General features: G+C 44.4%; 1 pseudogene; it reads left to right on the forward strand.

The window, feature by feature from the left end:
• Positions 1 to 17,588, forward strand: part of LOC135537285 (unconventional myosin-XV-like) — a 140,287-nt pseudogene that overhangs the window by 120,451 nt on the left and 2,248 nt on the right.

The following is a 17,588-nucleotide window of genomic DNA, read 5'->3' on the forward strand; positions in this document are numbered from 1 at the left end:
GTCTCTGTCAGTCTACTAGACTGTGTCTGTTCCCTTCTGTCTCTGTCAGTCTCCCAGACTGTGTCTGTTCCCTTCTGTCTCTGTCAGTCTCCTAGACTGTGTTGTTCCCTTCTGTCTCTGAGTCTACTAGACTGTGTTGTTCCCTTCTGTCTCTAATTCTACTAGACTGTGTAGTTCCCTTCTGTCTCTGAGTCTCCTAGACTGTGTTGTTCCCTTCTGTCTCTGTCAGTCTCCTAGACTGTGTCTGTTCCCTTCTGTCTCTGTCAGTCTCCTAGACTGTGTTGTTCCCTTCTGTCTCTTTCAGTCTCCTAGACTGTGTTGTTCCCTTCTGTCTCTGTCAGTCTCCTAGACTGTGTCTGTTCCCTTCTGTCTCTGTCAGTCTACTAGACTGTGTTGTTCCCTTGTCTCTGAGTCTACTAGACTGTGTTGTTCCCTTCTGTCTCTGTCAGTCTACTAGACTGTGTTGTTCCCCTTCTGTCTCTGTCAGTCTCCTAGACTGTGTTGTTCCTTTATGTCACTGTCAGTCTACTAGAGTGTGTCTGTTCCCTTCTGTCTCTGTCGGTCTACTAGACTGTGTTGTTCCCTTCTGTCTCTGTCAGTCTACTAGACTGTGTCTGTTCCCTACTGTCTCTGTCAGTCTCCTAGACTGTGTTGTTCCCTTCTGTCTCTGTCAGTCTCCTAGACTGTGTCTGTTCCCTTCTGTCTCTGTCAGTCTACTAGACTGTGTTGTTCCCTTCTGTCTCTGTCAGTCTCCTAGACTGTGTCTGTTCCCTTCTGTCTCTGTCAGTCTCCTAGACTGTGTCTGTTCCCTTCTGTCTCTGTCAGTCTACTAGACTGTGTTGTTCCCTTCTGTCTCTGTCAGTCTCCTAGACTGTGTTGTTCCCTTCTGTCTCTGTCAGTCTCCTAGACTGTGTCTGTTCCCTTCTGTCTCTGTCAGTCTCCTAGACTGTGTTGTTCCCTTCTGTCTCTGTCAGTCTCCTAGACTGTGTTGTTCCCTTCTGTCTCAGTCTACTAGACTGTGTTGTTCCCCTTCTGTCTCTGTCAGTCTCCTAGACTGTGTTGTTCCCTTCTGTCTCTGTCAGTCTCCTAGACTGTGTTGTTCCCTTCTGTATCTGTCAGTCTACTAGACTGTGTCTGTTCCCTTCTGTCTCTGTCAGTCTCCTAGACTGTGTTGTTCCCTTCTGTATCTGTCAGTCTACTAGACTGTGTTGTTCCCTTCTGTCTCTGAGTCTACTAGACTGTGTTGTTCCCTTCTGTCTCTGAGTCTACTAGACTGTGTCTGTTCCCTTCTGTCTCTGTCAGTCTACTAGACTGTGTTGTTCCCTTCTGTCTCTGTCAGTCTACTAGACTGTGTTGTTCCCTTCTGTCTCTGTCAGTCTCCTAGACTGTGTTGTTCCCTTCTGTCTCTGTGAGTCTCCCAGACGGTGTTGTTCCCTTCTGTCTCTGTCAGTCTCCTAGACTGTGTCTGTTCCCTTCTGTCTCTGTCAGTCTCCTAGACTGTGTTGTTCCCTTCTGTCTCTGAGTCTCCTAGACTGTGTCTGTTCCCTTCTGTCTCTGTCAGTCTACTAGACTGTGTTGTTCCCTTCTGTCTCTGTCAGTCTCCTAGACTGTGTTGTTCCCTTCTGTCTCTGAGTCTACTAGACTGTGTTGTTCCCTTCTGTCTCTGTCAGTCTACTAGACTGTGTTGTTCCCCTTCTGTCTCTGTCAGTCTGCTAGACTGTGTCTGTTCCCTTCTGTCTCTGTCAGTCTACTAGACTGTGTTGTTCCCTTGTCTCTGAGTCTACTAGACTGTGTTGTTCCCTTCTGTCTCTGTCAGTCTACTAGACTGTGTTCTTCCCTTCTGTCTCTGTCAGTCTCCTAGACTGTGTTGTTCCCTTCTGTCTCAGTCTACTAGACTGTGTCTGTTCCCTTCTGTCTCTGAGTCTACTAGACTGTGTTGTTCCCTTCTGTCTCTGTCAGTCTACTAGACTGTGTCTGTTCCCTTCTGTCTCTGTCAGTCTACTAGACTGTGTTGTTCCCTTCTGTCTCTGTCAGTCTCCTAGACTGTGTTGTTCCGTTCTGTCTCTGTCAGTCTCCTAGACTGTGTTGTTCCCTTCTGTCTCTGAGTCTACTAGACTGTGTTGTTCCCTTCTGTCTCTGTCAGTCTACTAGACTGTGTTGTTCCCTTCTGTCTCTGTCAGTCTCCTAGACTGTGTTGTTCCCTTCTGTCTCTGAGTCTACTAGACTGTGTTGTTCCCTTCTGTCTCTGTCAGTCTACTAGACTGTGTTGTTCCCTTCTGTCTCTGTCAGTCTGCTAGACTGTGTCTGTTCCCTTCTGTCTCTGTCAGTCTACTAGACTGTGTTGTTCCCTTGTCTCTGAGTCTACTAGACTGTGTTTTTCCCTTCTGTCTCTGTCAGTCTACTAGACTGTGTTGTTCCCTTCTGTCTCTGTCAGTCTCCTAGACTGTGTTGTTCCCTTCTGTCTCTGTCAGTCTACTAGACTGTGTTGTTCCCTTCTGTCTCTGAGTCTCCTAGACTGTGTTGTTACCCTTCTGTCTCAGTCAGTCTCCTAGACTGTGTTGTTCCCTTCTGTCTCTGTCAGTCTACTAGACTGTGTTGTTCCCTTGTCTCTGAGTCTACTAGACTGTGTTGTTCCCTTCTGTCTCTGTCAGTCTACTAGACTGTGTTGTTCCCTTCTGTCTCTGTCAGTCTCCTAGACTGTGTTGTTCCCTTCTGTCTCTGTCAGTCTCCTAGACTGTGTTGTTCACTTCTGTCTCAGTCTACTAGACTGTGTCTGTTCCCTTCTGTCTCTGTCAGTCTCCTAGACTGTGTTGTTCCCTTCTGTCTCTGAGTCTACTAGACTGTGTTGTTCCCTTCTGTCTCTGTCAGTCTCCTAGACTGTGTTGGTCCCTTCTGTCTCTGTCAGTCTCCTAGACTGTGTCTGTTCCCTTCTGTCTCTGTCAGTCTACTAGACTGTGTCTGTTCCCTTCTGTCTCTGTCAGTCTACTAGACTGTGTTGTTCCCTTCTGTCTCTGTCAGTCTACTAGACTGTGTTGTTCCCTTCTGTCTCTGAGTCTCCTAGACTGTGTTGTTACCCTTCTGTCTCTGTCAGTCTCCTAGACTGTGTTGTTCCCTTTCTGTCTCTGTCAGTCTACTAGACTGTGTTGTTCCCTTGTCTCTGAGTCTACTAGACTGTGTTGTTCCCTTCTGTCTCTGTCAGTCTACTAGACTGTGTTGTTCCCTTCTGTCTCTGTCAGTCTCCTAGACTGTGTTGTTCACTTCTGTCTCAGTCTACTAGACTGTGTCTGTTCCCTTCTGTCTCTGTCAGTCTACTAGACTGTGTTGTTCCCTTCTGTCTCTGAGTCTCCTAGACTGTGTTGTTCCCTTCTGTCTCTGTCAGTCTACTAGACTGTGTTGTTCCCTTCTGTCTCTGTCAGTCTCCTAGACTGTGTTGTTCCCCTTCTGTCTCTGTCAGTCTACTAGACTGTGTTGTTCCCTTCTGTCTCTGTCAGTCTACTAGACTGTGTTGTTCCCTTCTGTCTCTGTCAGTCTCCTAGACTGTGTTGTTCACTTCTGTCTCAGTCTACTAGACTGTGTCTGTTCCCTTCTGTCTCTGTCAGTCTACTAGACTGTGTTGTTCCCTTCTGTCTCTGAGTCTCCTAGACTGTGTTGTTCCCTTCTGTCTCTGTCAGTCTACTAGACTGTGTTGTTCCCTTCTGTCTCTGTCAGTCTCCTAGACTGTGTTGTTCCCTTCTGTCTCTGTCAGTCTACTAGACTGTGTTGTTCCCTTCTGTCTCTGTCAGTCTACTAGACTGTGTTGTTCCCTTCTGTCTCTGTCAGTCTACTAGACTGTGTTGTTCCCTTCTGTCTCTGAGTCTACTAGACTGTGTTGTTCCCTTCTGTCTCTGAGTCTCCTAGACTGTGTTGTTCCCTTCTGTCTCTGTCAGTCTACTAGACTGTGTTGTTCCCTTCTGTCTCTGTCAGTCTACTAGACTGTGTATGTTCTCTTCTGTCTCTGTGAGTGTCAATGTTCTTAGGATGGTTTCTGTAATAATTTTCTGTTCTGTATATCTCTCTCTGTGTATTACATTCTGTTCTGATCATGTTCTGTTGTGTGTAACTCTCTCTGTATTACAGTGGGTGCTGATCATGTTCTGTTGTGTGTATCTCTCTCTCTCTGTATTACAGTGGGTTCTGATCATGTTCTGTTGTGTGTATCTATCTCTCTCTGTATTACAGTGGTTTCTGATCATGTTCTGTCGTGTGTAACTCTCTCTGTATTACAGTGGGTGCTGATCATGTTCTGTTGTGTATCTCTCTCTCTGTGTATTACAGTGGGTTCTGATCATGTTCTGTTGTGTGTAACTCTCTCTGTATTACAGTGGGTTCTGACCATGTTCTGTTGTGTGTAACTCTCTCTGTATTACAGTGGGTGCTGATCATGTTCTATTGTGTGTAACTCTCTCTGTATTACAGTGGGTGCTGATCATGTTCTGTTGTGTGTATCTCTCTCTCTGTGTATTACAGTGGGTTCAGATCATGTTCTGTTGTGTGTAACTCTCTCTGTATTACAGTGGGTTCTGACCATGTTCTGTTGTGTGTAACTCTCTCTGTATTACAGTGGGTGCTGATCATGTTCTATTGTGTGTAACTCTCTCTGTATTACAGTGGGTGCTGATCATGTTCTGTTGTGTGTATCTCTCTCTCTGTGTATTACAGTGGGTTCTGACCATGTTCTGTTGTGTGTAACTCTCTCTGTATTACAGTGGGTGCTGATCATGTTCTATTGTGTGTAACTCTCTCTGTATTACAGTGGGTGCTGATCATGTTCTGTTGTGTGTATCTCTCTCTCTGTGTATTACAGTGGGTTCTGATCATGTTCTGTTGTGTGTAACTCTCTGTGTATTACAGTGGTTTCTGATCATGTTCTGTTGTGTGTAACTCTCTCTGTATTACAGTGGGTTCTGATCATGTTCTGTTGTGTGTAACTCTCTCTGTATTACAGTGGGTGCTGATCATGTTCTGTTGTGTGTATCTCTCTCTCTGTGTATTACAGTGGGTGCTGATCATGTTCTGTTGTGTGTAACTCTCTCTGTATTACAGTGGTTTCTGATCATGTTCTGTTGTGTGTAACTCTCTGTGTATTACAGTGGGTGCTGATCATGTTCTGTTGTGTGTAACTCTCTCTGTATTACAGTGGTTTCTGATCATGTTCTGTTGTGTGTAACTCTCTCTGTATTACAGTGGGTTCTGATCATGTTCTGTTGTGTGTAACTCTCTCTGTATTACAGTGGGTTCTGATCATGTTCTATTGTGTGTAACTCTCTCTGTATTACAGTGGGTGCTGATCATGTTCTGTTGTGTGTAACTCTCTCTGTATTACAGTGGGTGCTGATCATGTTGTGTGTAACTCTCTCTGTATTACAGTGGGTGCTGATCATGTTCTGTTGTGTGTAACTCTCTCTGTATTACAGTGGGTTCTGATCATGTTCTGTTGTGTGTATCTATCTCTCTCTGTATTACAGTGGGTGCTGATCATTTGTCCTCCTGTGCTGCAGGTGGCGCTGGACGTGATAGAGGAGCTGTGTTACGAGATGGGTCTACACAGACTGGAGGCCGTTGACGAGTACGCTGTCTTCCTGGTCACGAAAAGAGGTACACACACACACAGACACATACACACCACATTGCCTGCCTGCCTGCCTGCCTGCCTGCCTGGTCAGACTGTCCATACTTTAATATTACAGTTTGTCTGTCTGTCCGTCTGCAGGTGAGAATGTCCGTCCCCTCAATAAGAGGGAGTACATCCTGGACATTGCTACGGAGGCGGAGCCAGTGGACAGTAACTACAGCCTGTGGTTCAGGAGGGTCATCTGGACACAGACGCTCAAATTTGACAACGAGCTCTGTGTCACCATGCATTATAACCAGGTATAATAACCAGCTCTGCCTTATGATGCATTATAACCAGGTATAATAACCAGCTCTGTGTCACCATGCATTATAACCAGGTATAATAACCAGCTCTGTGTCACCATGCATTATAACCAGGTATAATAACCAGCTCTGTGTCACCATGCATTATAACCAGGTATAATAACCAGCTCTGTGTCACCATGCATTATAACCAGGTATAATAACCAGCTCTGTGTCACCATGCATTATAACCAGGTATAATAACCAGCTCTGTGTCACCATGCATTATAACCAGGTATAATAACCAGCTCTGCCTTATGATGCATTATAACCAGGTATAATAACCAGCTCTGTGTCACCATGCATTATAACCAGGTATAATAACCAGCTCTGCATTACCATGCATTATAACCAGGTATAATAACCAGCTCTGCCTTATGATGCATTATAACCAGGTATAATAACCAGCTCTGCGTCACCATGCATTATAACCAGGTATAACAACCAGCTCTGTGTCACCATGCATTATAACCAGGTATAATAACCAGCTCTGAATCACCATGCATTATAACCAGGTATAATAACCAGCTCTGTGTCACCATGCATTATAACCAGGTATAATAACCAGCTCTGTGTCACCATGCATTATAACCAGGTATAATAACCAGCTCTGCCTTATGATGCATTATAACCAGGTATAATAACCAGCTCTGTGTCACCATGCATTATAACCAGGTATAATAACCAGCTCTGTGTCACCATGCATTATAACCAGGTATAATAACCAGCTCTGTGTCACCATGCATTATAACCAGGTATAATAACCAGCTCTGTGTCACCATGCATTATAACCAGGTATAATAACCAGCTCTGTGTCACCATGCATTATAACCAGGTATAATAACCAGCTCTGTGTCACCATACATTATAACCAGGTATAATAACACTATGATGCATTATAACCAGGTATAACAACACTATGATGCATTATAACCAGGTATAACAACACTGTGATGCATTATAACCAGGTATAACAACACTTTGATGCAATATAACAAGGTATAACAACACTATGATGCATTATAATCAGGTATAACAACACTATGATGAATTATTACCAGGTATAACAACACTGTGATGCATTATAACAAGGTATAACAACACTATGATGCATTATAACCAGGTATAACAACACTATGATGCATTATAACAAGGTATAACAACACTATGATGCATTATAACCAGGTATAACAACACTGTGAAATATAATCAGGTATAAAAACACTATGATGCATTATAACCAGGTTTAACAACACTATGATGCATTATTGCCAGGTATAACAACACTGTGATGCATTATAACAAGGTATAACAACACTATGATGCATTATAACCAGGTTTAACAACACTATGATGCATTATTGCCAGGTATAACAACACGATGATGCATTATTACCAGGTATAACAATGATATGATGCATTATAAGCAGGTATAACAACACTGTGAAATATAATCAGGTATAACAACACTATGAAATATAATCAGGTATAACAAGAAGATGATCCATTATAATCAGGTATAAAAACACAATGATGCATTATAATCAGGTATAACTACACTGTGAAATATAATCAGGTATAACAACACAATGACGCATTGTAACAAGGTATAACAACACTATGATGCATTATAACCAGGAATAACAATGATATGATGCATTATAATCAGGTATAACAACACTATGATGCATTATAACCAGCTATAACAATGATAGGATGCATTATAACCAGGTATAACAACACTGTGATGCATTTTAATCAGGTATAACAACACTATGATGCATTATAACCTGGTATAAAAACACAATGATGCATTATAATCAAGTATAACAACACTATGATGCATTATAACAAGGTATAACAACACTATGATGCATTATAACCAGGTATAACAATGATATGATGCATTATAACCAGGTATAACAACACAATGATGCATTATAATCAGGTATAACAACATTGTGAAATATAATCAGGTATAACAACACTATGATGCATTATAACCAGGTATAACAACACTATGATGCATTATAACCAGGTATAACAACACAATGATGCATTATAATCAGGTATAACAACATTGTGAAATATAATCAGTTATAACAATGATATGATGCATTATAACCAGGTATAAAAACACTGTGAAGCATTATAACGAGGTATAACAACACTATGATGAATTATAACCAGGTATAATAACCAGCGCTGCCTTACCATGCATTATAACCAGGTATAACAACACTATGAAGCATTGTAACCAGGTATAACAACACTATGAAGCATTATAACCAGGTATAACAGTCTGCTCTGTATTTCCGATGCTTTATAACAGGTGCTTCCAGACTACCGTAAGGGCTTGATGAACATCCTGCCCAGAGGAAAAGTCTCTGAACAGCTGTTCCTCCAGATCTCTAAACTATCAGCTCTACAACACAGAGCCAAGGACATGACGTTCATACCCAGCATGTAAGAACACATATTACACTGCATTATGGGGGAGGTGGTTGCTGTGTACAGTGCATTATGGGGGAGGTGGTTGCTGTGTACAGTGCATTATGGGGAGGTGGTTGCTGTATACATTATGGGGGAGGTGGTTGCTGTGTACATTATGGGGGAGGTGGTTGCTGTATACAGTGCATTATGGGGGAGATGGCTGCTGTGTACAGTGCATTATGGGGGAGGTGGTTGCTGTATACAGTGCATTATGGGGAGGTGGTTGCTGTGTACAGTGCATTATGGGGGAGGTGGTTGCTGTGTACAGTGCATTATGGGGGAGGTGGTTGCTGTGTACAGTGCATTATGGGGGAGGTGGTTGCTGTGTACAGTGCATTATGGGGGAGGTGTTGATGTGTACAGTGCATTATGGGGGAGGTGGCTGCTATGTACAGTGCATTATGGGGGAGGTGGTTGCTGTATACATTATGGGGGAGGTGGTTGCTGTGTACAGTGCATTATGGGGGAGGTGGTTGCTGTATATAGTGCATTATGGGGGAGGTGGTTGCTGTACATAGTGCATTATGGGGAGGTGGTTGCTGTATACATTATGGGGGAGGTGGTTGCTGTGTACAGTGCATTATGGGGGAAGTGGTGGTTGCTGTATACATTATGGGGGAAGTGGTTGCTGTGTACAGTGCATTATGGGAGAGGTGGTTGCTGTACATAGTGCATTATGGGGGAGGTGGTTGCTGTATACATTATGGGGGAGGTGGTTGCTGTACATAGTGCATTATGGGGGAGGTGGTTGCTGTATACATTATGGGGGAGGTGGTTGCTGTACATAGTGCATTATGGGGGAGGTGGTTGCTGTATACATTATGGGGGAGGTGGTTGCTGTGTACAGTGCATTATGGGGGAGGTGGTTGCTGTATATAGTGCATTATGGGGGAGGTGGTTGCTGTACATAGTGCATTATGGGGAGGTGGTTGCTGTATACATTATGGGGGAGGTGGTTGCTGTGTACATTATGGGGGAGGTGGTTGCTGTGTGCAGTGCATTATGGGGAGGTGGTTGTCGTGTACAGTGCATTATGGGGGAGGTGGTTGCCGTGTGCAGTGCATTATGGGGAGGTGGTTGCTGTATACATTATGGGGGAGGTGGTTGCTGTGTACAGTGCATTATGGGGGAAGTGGTGGTTGCTGTATACATTATGGGGGAAGTGGTTGCTGTGTACAGTGCATTATGGGAGAGGTGGTTGCTGTACATAGTGCATTATGGGGGAGGTGGTTGCTGTATACATTATGGGGGAGGTGGTTGCTGTACATAGTGCATTATGGGGGAGGTGGTTGCTGTATACATTATGGGGGAGGTGGTTGCTGTACATAGTGCATTATGGGGGAGGTGGTTGCTGTATACATTATGGGGGAGGTGGTTGCTGTGTACAGTGCATTATGGGGGAGGTGGTTGCTGTATATAGTGCATTATGGGGGAGGTGGTTGCTGTACATAGTGCATTATGGGGAGGTGGTTGCTGTATACATTATGGGGGAGGTGGTTGCTGTGTACATTATGGGGGAGGTGGTTGCTGTGTGCAGTGCATTATGGGGAGGTGGTTGTCGTGTACAGTGCATTATGGGGGAGGTGGTTGCCGTGTGCAGTACATTATGGGGGAGGTGGTTGCCGTGTACAGTGCATTATGGGGGAGGTGGTTGCCGTGTACAGTGCATTATGGGGGAGGTGGTTGCCGTGTGCAGTGCATTATGGGGAGGTGGTTGCCGTGTACAGTGCATTATGGGGGAGGTGGTTGCCGTGTGCAGTACATTATGGGGGAGGTGGTTGCTGTGTACAGTGCATTATGGGGGAGGTGGTTGCTGTGTGCAGTACATTATGGGGGAGGTGGTTGCTGTATACATTATGGGGGAGGTGGTTGCCGTGTATAGTGCATTATGGGGGAGGTGGTTGCTGTGTGCAGTGTATTATGGGGGAGGTGGTTGCTGTGTACATTATGGGGGAGGTGGTTGCCGTGTACAGTGCATTATGGGGGAGGTGGTTGCCGTGTACAGTGCATTAGGGGGGAGGTGGTTGCCGTGTGCAGTGCATTATGGGGGAGGTGGTTGCCGTGTACAGTGCATTATGGGGGAGGTGGTTGCCGTGTGTAGTGCATTATGGGGGAGGTGGTTGCCGTGTACAGTGCATTATGGGGGAGGTGGTTGCCGTGTGCAGTGCATTATGGGACAGTCTTCAGACTACTTGACTTTTCCACATTTTGTTACGTGTGCAGTGCACTGATGTTTGTCCCCTCATCAATGCCCCATAATGAAATTTTTGCAAATGTATTAAAAATGAACAACTGAAATTTGACATTTACATCAGTATTCATTTTGACTGGTACTGTAAAAGTTCAGACCCTTTACTCAGTACTTTGTTGAAGCACCTTTGGCAGCGATTACAGCCTTGAGTCTTCTTGGGTATGACGCTACAAGCTTGGCACACCTGTATTTGGGGAGTTTCTCCCATTCTTCTCTGCAGATCCTCTCAAGCTCTGTCAGGTTTGAAGGGGAGCGTTGCTGCACAGCTATTTTCAGGTCTCTCCAGAGCTGTTCGATTGGGTTCATGTCCGGGCTCTGGCTGGGCCACTCCAGGACATTCAGAGACTTGTCCCGAAGCCACTCCTGCGTTGTCTTGGCTGTGTGCTTTGGGTCGTTGTCCTGTTGGAAGGTGAACCTTCGCCCCAGTCTGAGGTCCTGAGCACTCTGGGTCAGGTTTTTAATCAAGGATCTCTCTGTACTTTGCTCCGTTCATCTGTACCTCGATCCTGACTAGTCTCTTAGTCCGTGCCGCTGAAAAACATCGCCACAGCATAATGCTTCCAACATCATGTTTCACCGTAGGGATGGTGCCAGGTTTCCTCCAGACGTGACACTTGGCACTCAGGCCAAATAGTTCAATCATGGTTTCACCAGACCAGAGAATCTTGTTTCTCATGGTCTGAGAGTACTTAATAACAATGTGTTTTTGCTTTTTGTCATTATGGGGCATTGTGATGTCATTATGGGGTATTGTGATGTCATTATGGGGCATTGTGATGTCATTATGGGGTATTGTGATGTCATTATGGAGTATTGTGATGTCATTATGGGGTATTGTGACGTCATTGTGTGGTATTGTGTAGATTGATGAGGACTAAATGTAATATAATCCATTTTAGAATAAGGCTGTAACGTAACAAAATGTGGAAAAAGGGGGTCAGAATACTTTCCAAATGCACTGTAGATAGTACTGTACTGTACACAGCAACACCTCTCCCATAGGTGAATACACTTTCTCTCCATCATCTCTATGTAATCTCCACATCACCTCTATTTAATCTCTCCATCATCTCTATGTAATCTCTATGTAATCTCTCCATCATCTCTATGTAATCTCTCCATCATCTCTATGTAATCTCTCCATCATCTCTATTTAATCTCTCCATCATCTCTATGTAATCTCTATGTAATCTCTCCATCATCTCTATGTAATCTCCACATCACCTCTATTTAATCTCTCCATCATCTCTATGTAATCTCTATGTAATCTCTCCATCATCTCTATGTAATCTCTCCATCATCTCTATGTAATCTCTCCATCATCTCTATTTAATCTCTCCATCATCTCTATGTAATCTCTATGTAATCTCTCCATCATCTCTATGTAATCTCCACATCACCTCTATTTAATCTCTCCATCATCTCTATGTAATCTCTATGTAATCTCTCCATCATCTCTATGTAATCTCTCCATCATCTCTATGTAATCTCTCCATCATCTCTATTTAATCTCTCCATCATCTCTATTTAATCTCTCCATCATCTCTATGTAATCTCTATGTAATCTCTATGTAATCTCTCCATCATCTCTATGTAATCTCTATGTAATCTCTCCATCATCTCTATGTAATCTCTCCATCATCTCTATGTAATCTCCATGTAGTCTCTCGGTCATCTCTATGTAATCTCTCTGTCATCTATCCATTATCTCTATGTAATCTCTTTGTAATCTCTCCATCATCTCTATGTAATCTCTCCATCTCTATGTAATCTCTCAATCATCTCTATGTAATCTCAACATCATCTCTCCATCATCTCCATGTAATCTCTCCATCATCTCTATGTAATCTCGCCATCATCTCTCCATCATCTCTATGTAATCTCTCCATCATCTCTATGTAATCTCTATGTAATCTCTCCATCATCTCTCCATCATCTCTATGTAATCTCTCCATCATCTCTATGTACTCTCTCCATCATCTCTATGTAATCTCTCCATCATCTCTATGTAATCTCTCCATCATCTCTATGTACTCTCTCCATCATCTCTATGTAATCTCTCCATCATCTCTATGTAATCTCTCCATCATCTCTATGTAATCTCTCCGTCATCTCTATGTAATCTCTCCATCATCTCTATGTAATCTCTCCATCATCTCTATTTAATCTCTCCATCATCTCTATGTAATCTCTATGTAATCTCTCCGTCATCTCTATGTAATCTATCCATCATCTCTATGTAATCTCTCCATCTCTATGTAATCTCTTCAACATCTCTATGTAATGTTATGAACCGGCTCAAAGCCCGTAACAAAGGGAGACAACGTGGAGATAAGGAGTAACAAAATATATATTTATTAACGAAAGCAACTAAGGAAAATATACAACGGTGTGTGTAATCTGTAATCAGTAGTGTAAGTGAGTGTTTGGCATGAATGTGATAATGCAGGGTGTTGAAAGGTGCCAATGCAAACAAACAAAAGGCCACCAAGAACCACAACACAATCTACAATGGTGTCTGCATGGAGAGAGTCTCTTCCATGAATGTGGAAGAGGTCTATTTATCCTGGGACACACCTGGCCCAGGTGTTTCCCACGTAGCTGACGACCCTCCCCAACTCCACCCACCGGCATCCTAATAAGGAAACAAGAACAAAGCCAGAATACGGCAGACAGAGTGGGGGGGTCGTCACAGTAATCTCTCCATCATCTCTATGTAATCTCTCCATCATCTCTATGTAATCTCTCCATCATCTCTATGTAATCTCTCCATCATCTCTATGTAATCTCTATGTAATCTCTATGTAATCTCTCCATCATCTCTATGTAATCTCTCCATCATCTCTATGTAATCTCTCCATCATCTCTATGTAATCTCTCCATCATCTCTATGTAATCTCTCCATCATCTCTATGTAATCTCTCCGTCATCTCTATTTAATCTCTCCATCATCTCTGTGTAATCTCTCCGTCATCTCTATGTAATCTCTCCATCATCTCTGTGTAATCTCTCCATCATCTCTCCATCATCTCTGTGTAATCTCTCCATCATCTCTGTGTAATCTCTCCATCATCTCTATGTAATCTCTCCATCATCTCTATGTAATCTCTCCATCATCTCTATGTAATCTCTCCATCATCTCTATGTAATCTCTCCATCATCTCTATGTAATCTCTCCATCATCTCTCCATCATCTCTATGTAATCTCTCCATCATCTCTATGTAATCTCTCCATCATCTCTATGTAATATCTCCATCATTTCTCCATAATCTCTATGTAATCTCTCCATCATCTCTCCGTAATCTCTCCATCATCTCTATGTAATCTCTATGTAATCTCTCAATCATCTCTCCATCATCTCTATGTAATCTCTCCATCATCTCTATGTAATCTCCATTTAATTTCTCGGTCATCTCTATGTAATCTCTCCGTCATCTATCCATCATCTCTACGTAATCACTCCATCATCTCTATGTAATCTCTATGTAAACTCTCAATCATCTCTCCATCATCTCTATGTAATCTCTCCATCATCTCTATGTAATCTCTCCATCATCTCTATGTAATCTCTCCATCATCTCTATGTAATCTCACCATCATCTCTCCATCATCTCTATGTAATCTCTCCATCATCTCTATGTAATCTCTATGTAATCTCTCCATCATCTCTATGTAATCTCTCCATCATCTCTATGTAATCTCTCCATCATCTCTATGTAATCTCTCCATCATCTCCATGTAATCTCTCCGTAATCTCTCCATCATCTCCATGTAATCTCTCCATCATCTCTATGTAATCTCTATGTAATCTCTCCATCATCTCTATGTAATCTCTCTGTAATCTCTACAGCATCTCTCCATCATTTCTATGTAATCTCTCTGTAACCTCGCCATCATCTCTATGTAATCCCTACGTCATCTCTATGTAATCTCTATGTAATCTCTCCATCATCTCTATGTAATCTCTCTGTAATCTCTACAGCATCTCTCCATCATCTCTATGTAATCTCTTTGTAACCTCTCCATCATCTCTATGTAATCTCTACGTCATCTCTATGTAATCTCGATGTAATCTCTACGTCATCTCTATGCAATGTCTCCGTCATCTCTATGTAATCTCTCTTTCATCTCTATGTAATCTCACCGTCATCTCTATGTCATCTCTATGTACTCTTTACATAATCCCTACGTCATCTCTATGTCATTTCTATGTAATATCTACGTCATCTCTATGCAATCTTTACATAATCCCTACGTCATCTCTATGTCATCGCAGAGTGGTAGGCCACACAAGCTCTATTTAATATCTACGTCATCTCTATGTCATCTCTCTGTCATCTCTATGTCATCCCTATGTAATCTCTATGTCATCTTTCCATCATGTCAATGAATGTAAAAAAAAACAACCTAGAACTGAGAAACATTAAAAATATATAGATATATTTTATCCTTTATCCTTTCTCTCGCCAGCCATGAGTTGTCGGAGTACATTCCCCCCCTTCTGTTTGGGAAGCAGCCCCCCCAGGCATGGGTCACCATGGTAACTCAGCACATGCAGCAGGTCCAGACCCTCAACCCGCACCAGGCCAAAACCCAGTTTCTGGGTACGACACAGACACACACCTAACACACACTAATACACATACAATACCTATACAAAGGTATGTGGACACCCCTTCAAATTACAAGCTCACAGAACGGGAGCGCAGAGTGGTAGGCCACACAAGCTCAGAGAACGGGACCGCAGAGTGTCAGGCCACACAAGCTCACAGAACGGGACCGCAGAGTGGTAGGCCACACAAGCTCACAGGACGGGACCGCAGAGTGGTAGGCCACACAAGCTCACAGGACGGGACCGCAGAGTGGTAGGCCACACAAGCTCACAGGACGGGACCGCAGAGTGGTAGGCCACACAAGCTCACAGGACGGGACCGCAGAGTGGTAGACCACACAAGCTCACAGAACGGGACCGCAGAGTGGTAGGCCACACAAGCTCACAGAACGGGACCGCAGAGTGGTAGGCCACACAAGCTCACAGAACGGGACCGCAGAGTGGTAGGCCACACAAGCTCACAGAACGGGACCGCAGAGTGGTAGGCCACACAAGCTCACAGAACGGGACCGCCGTGTGCTGAAGCATATAGTGTGTAAACATCATCTGTCCTCGGTTGCAACACATCACTACCGAGTTCCAGACTTTCTCTGGAAGCAACGTCAACACAATAAGTGTTCTATGGAGTGGTGTACAGCTCACCGCCATTGGGCTGTGGAGCAATGGAAACGCGTTCTATGGAGTGGTGTACAGCTCACCGCCATTGGGCTGTGGAGCAATGGAAACGCGTTCTATGGAGTGGTGTACAGCTCACCGCCATTGGGCTGTGGAGCAATGGAAACGCGTTCTATGGAGTGGTGTACAGCTCACCGCCATTGGGCTGTGGAGCAATGGAAACGCGTTCTATGGAGTGGTGTACAGCTCACCCCCATTGGGCTGTGGAGCAATGGAAACGCGTTCTATGGAGTGGTGTACAGCTCACCGCCATTGGGCTGTGGAGCAATGGAAACGCGTTCTATGGAGTGGTGTACAGCTCACCGCCATTGGGCTGTGGAGCAATGGAAACGCGTTCTATGGAGTGGTGTACAGCTCACCGCCATTGGGCTGTGGAGCAATGGAAACGCGTTCTATGGAGTGGTGTACAGCTCACCCCCATTGGGCTGTGGAGTAATGGAAACGCGTTCTATGGAGTGGTGTACAGCTCACCGCCATTGGGCTGTGGAGCAATGGAAACGCGTTCTATGGATGAGTGGTGTACAGCTCACCGCCATTGGGCTGTGGAGCAATGGAAACGCGTTCTATGGAGTGGTGTACAGCTCACCGCCATTGGGCTGTGGAGCAATGGAAACGCGTTCTATGGAGTGGTGTACAGCTCACCCCCATTGGGCTGTGGAGTAATGGAAACGCGTTCTATGGAGTGGTGTACAGCTCACCGCCATTGGGCTGTGGAGCAATGGAAACGCGTTCTATGGAGTGGTGTACAGCTCACCGCCATTGGGCTGTGGAGCAATGGAAACGCGTTCTATGGAGTGGTGTACAGCTCACCGCCATTGGGCTGTGGAGCAATGGAAACGCGTTCTATGGAGTGGTGTACAGCTCACCCCCATTGGGCTGTGGAGCAATGGAAACGCGTTCTATGGAGTGGTGTACAGCTCACCGCCATTGGGCTGTGGAGTAATGGAAACGCGTTCTATGGAGTGGTGTACAGCTCACCGCCATTGGGCTGTGGAGTAATGGAAACGCGTTCTATGGAGTGGTGTACAGCTCACCGCCATTGGGCTGTGGAGCAATGGAAACGCGTTCTATGGAGTGGTGTACAGCTCACCCCCATTGGGCTGTGGAGCAATGGAAACGTGTTCTATGGAGTGGTGTACAGCTCACCGCCATTGGGCTGTGGAGTAATGGAAACGCGTTCTATGGAGTGGTGTACAGCTCACCGCCATTGGGCTGTGGAGCAATGGAAACGCGTTCTATGGAGTGGTGTACAGCTCACCCCCATTGGGCTGTGGAGCAATGGAAACGCGTTCTATGGAGTGGTAATTAACACTTCACCATCTGGCAGTCCGATGGACGAATCTGGGTTTGGCAGATGCCAGGAGAACACTACCTGCCCCAATGCACAGTGCCAACTGTTAAGTTTGGTGGAGGAGGAAAATGATCTGAGGTTGTTTTTCATGGTTCGGGCCAGTGAATGGAAATGTTAACGCTACAGCGTACAATGACCTTCTAGACGATTCTGTGCTTCCAATTTTGTGGCAACAGTTTGGGGAATGCCCTTTCCTGTCTCAGCATGACAAAGCCCCCATGTACAAAGCAAGATCCATACAGAAATCGTT

Source organism: Oncorhynchus masou, unplaced genomic scaffold (genome assembly GCF_036934945.1).
Source record: "Oncorhynchus masou masou isolate Uvic2021 unplaced genomic scaffold, UVic_Omas_1.1 unplaced_scaffold_744, whole genome shotgun sequence".
Lineage (NCBI taxonomy): Eukaryota > Metazoa > Chordata > Actinopteri > Salmoniformes > Salmonidae > Oncorhynchus > Oncorhynchus masou.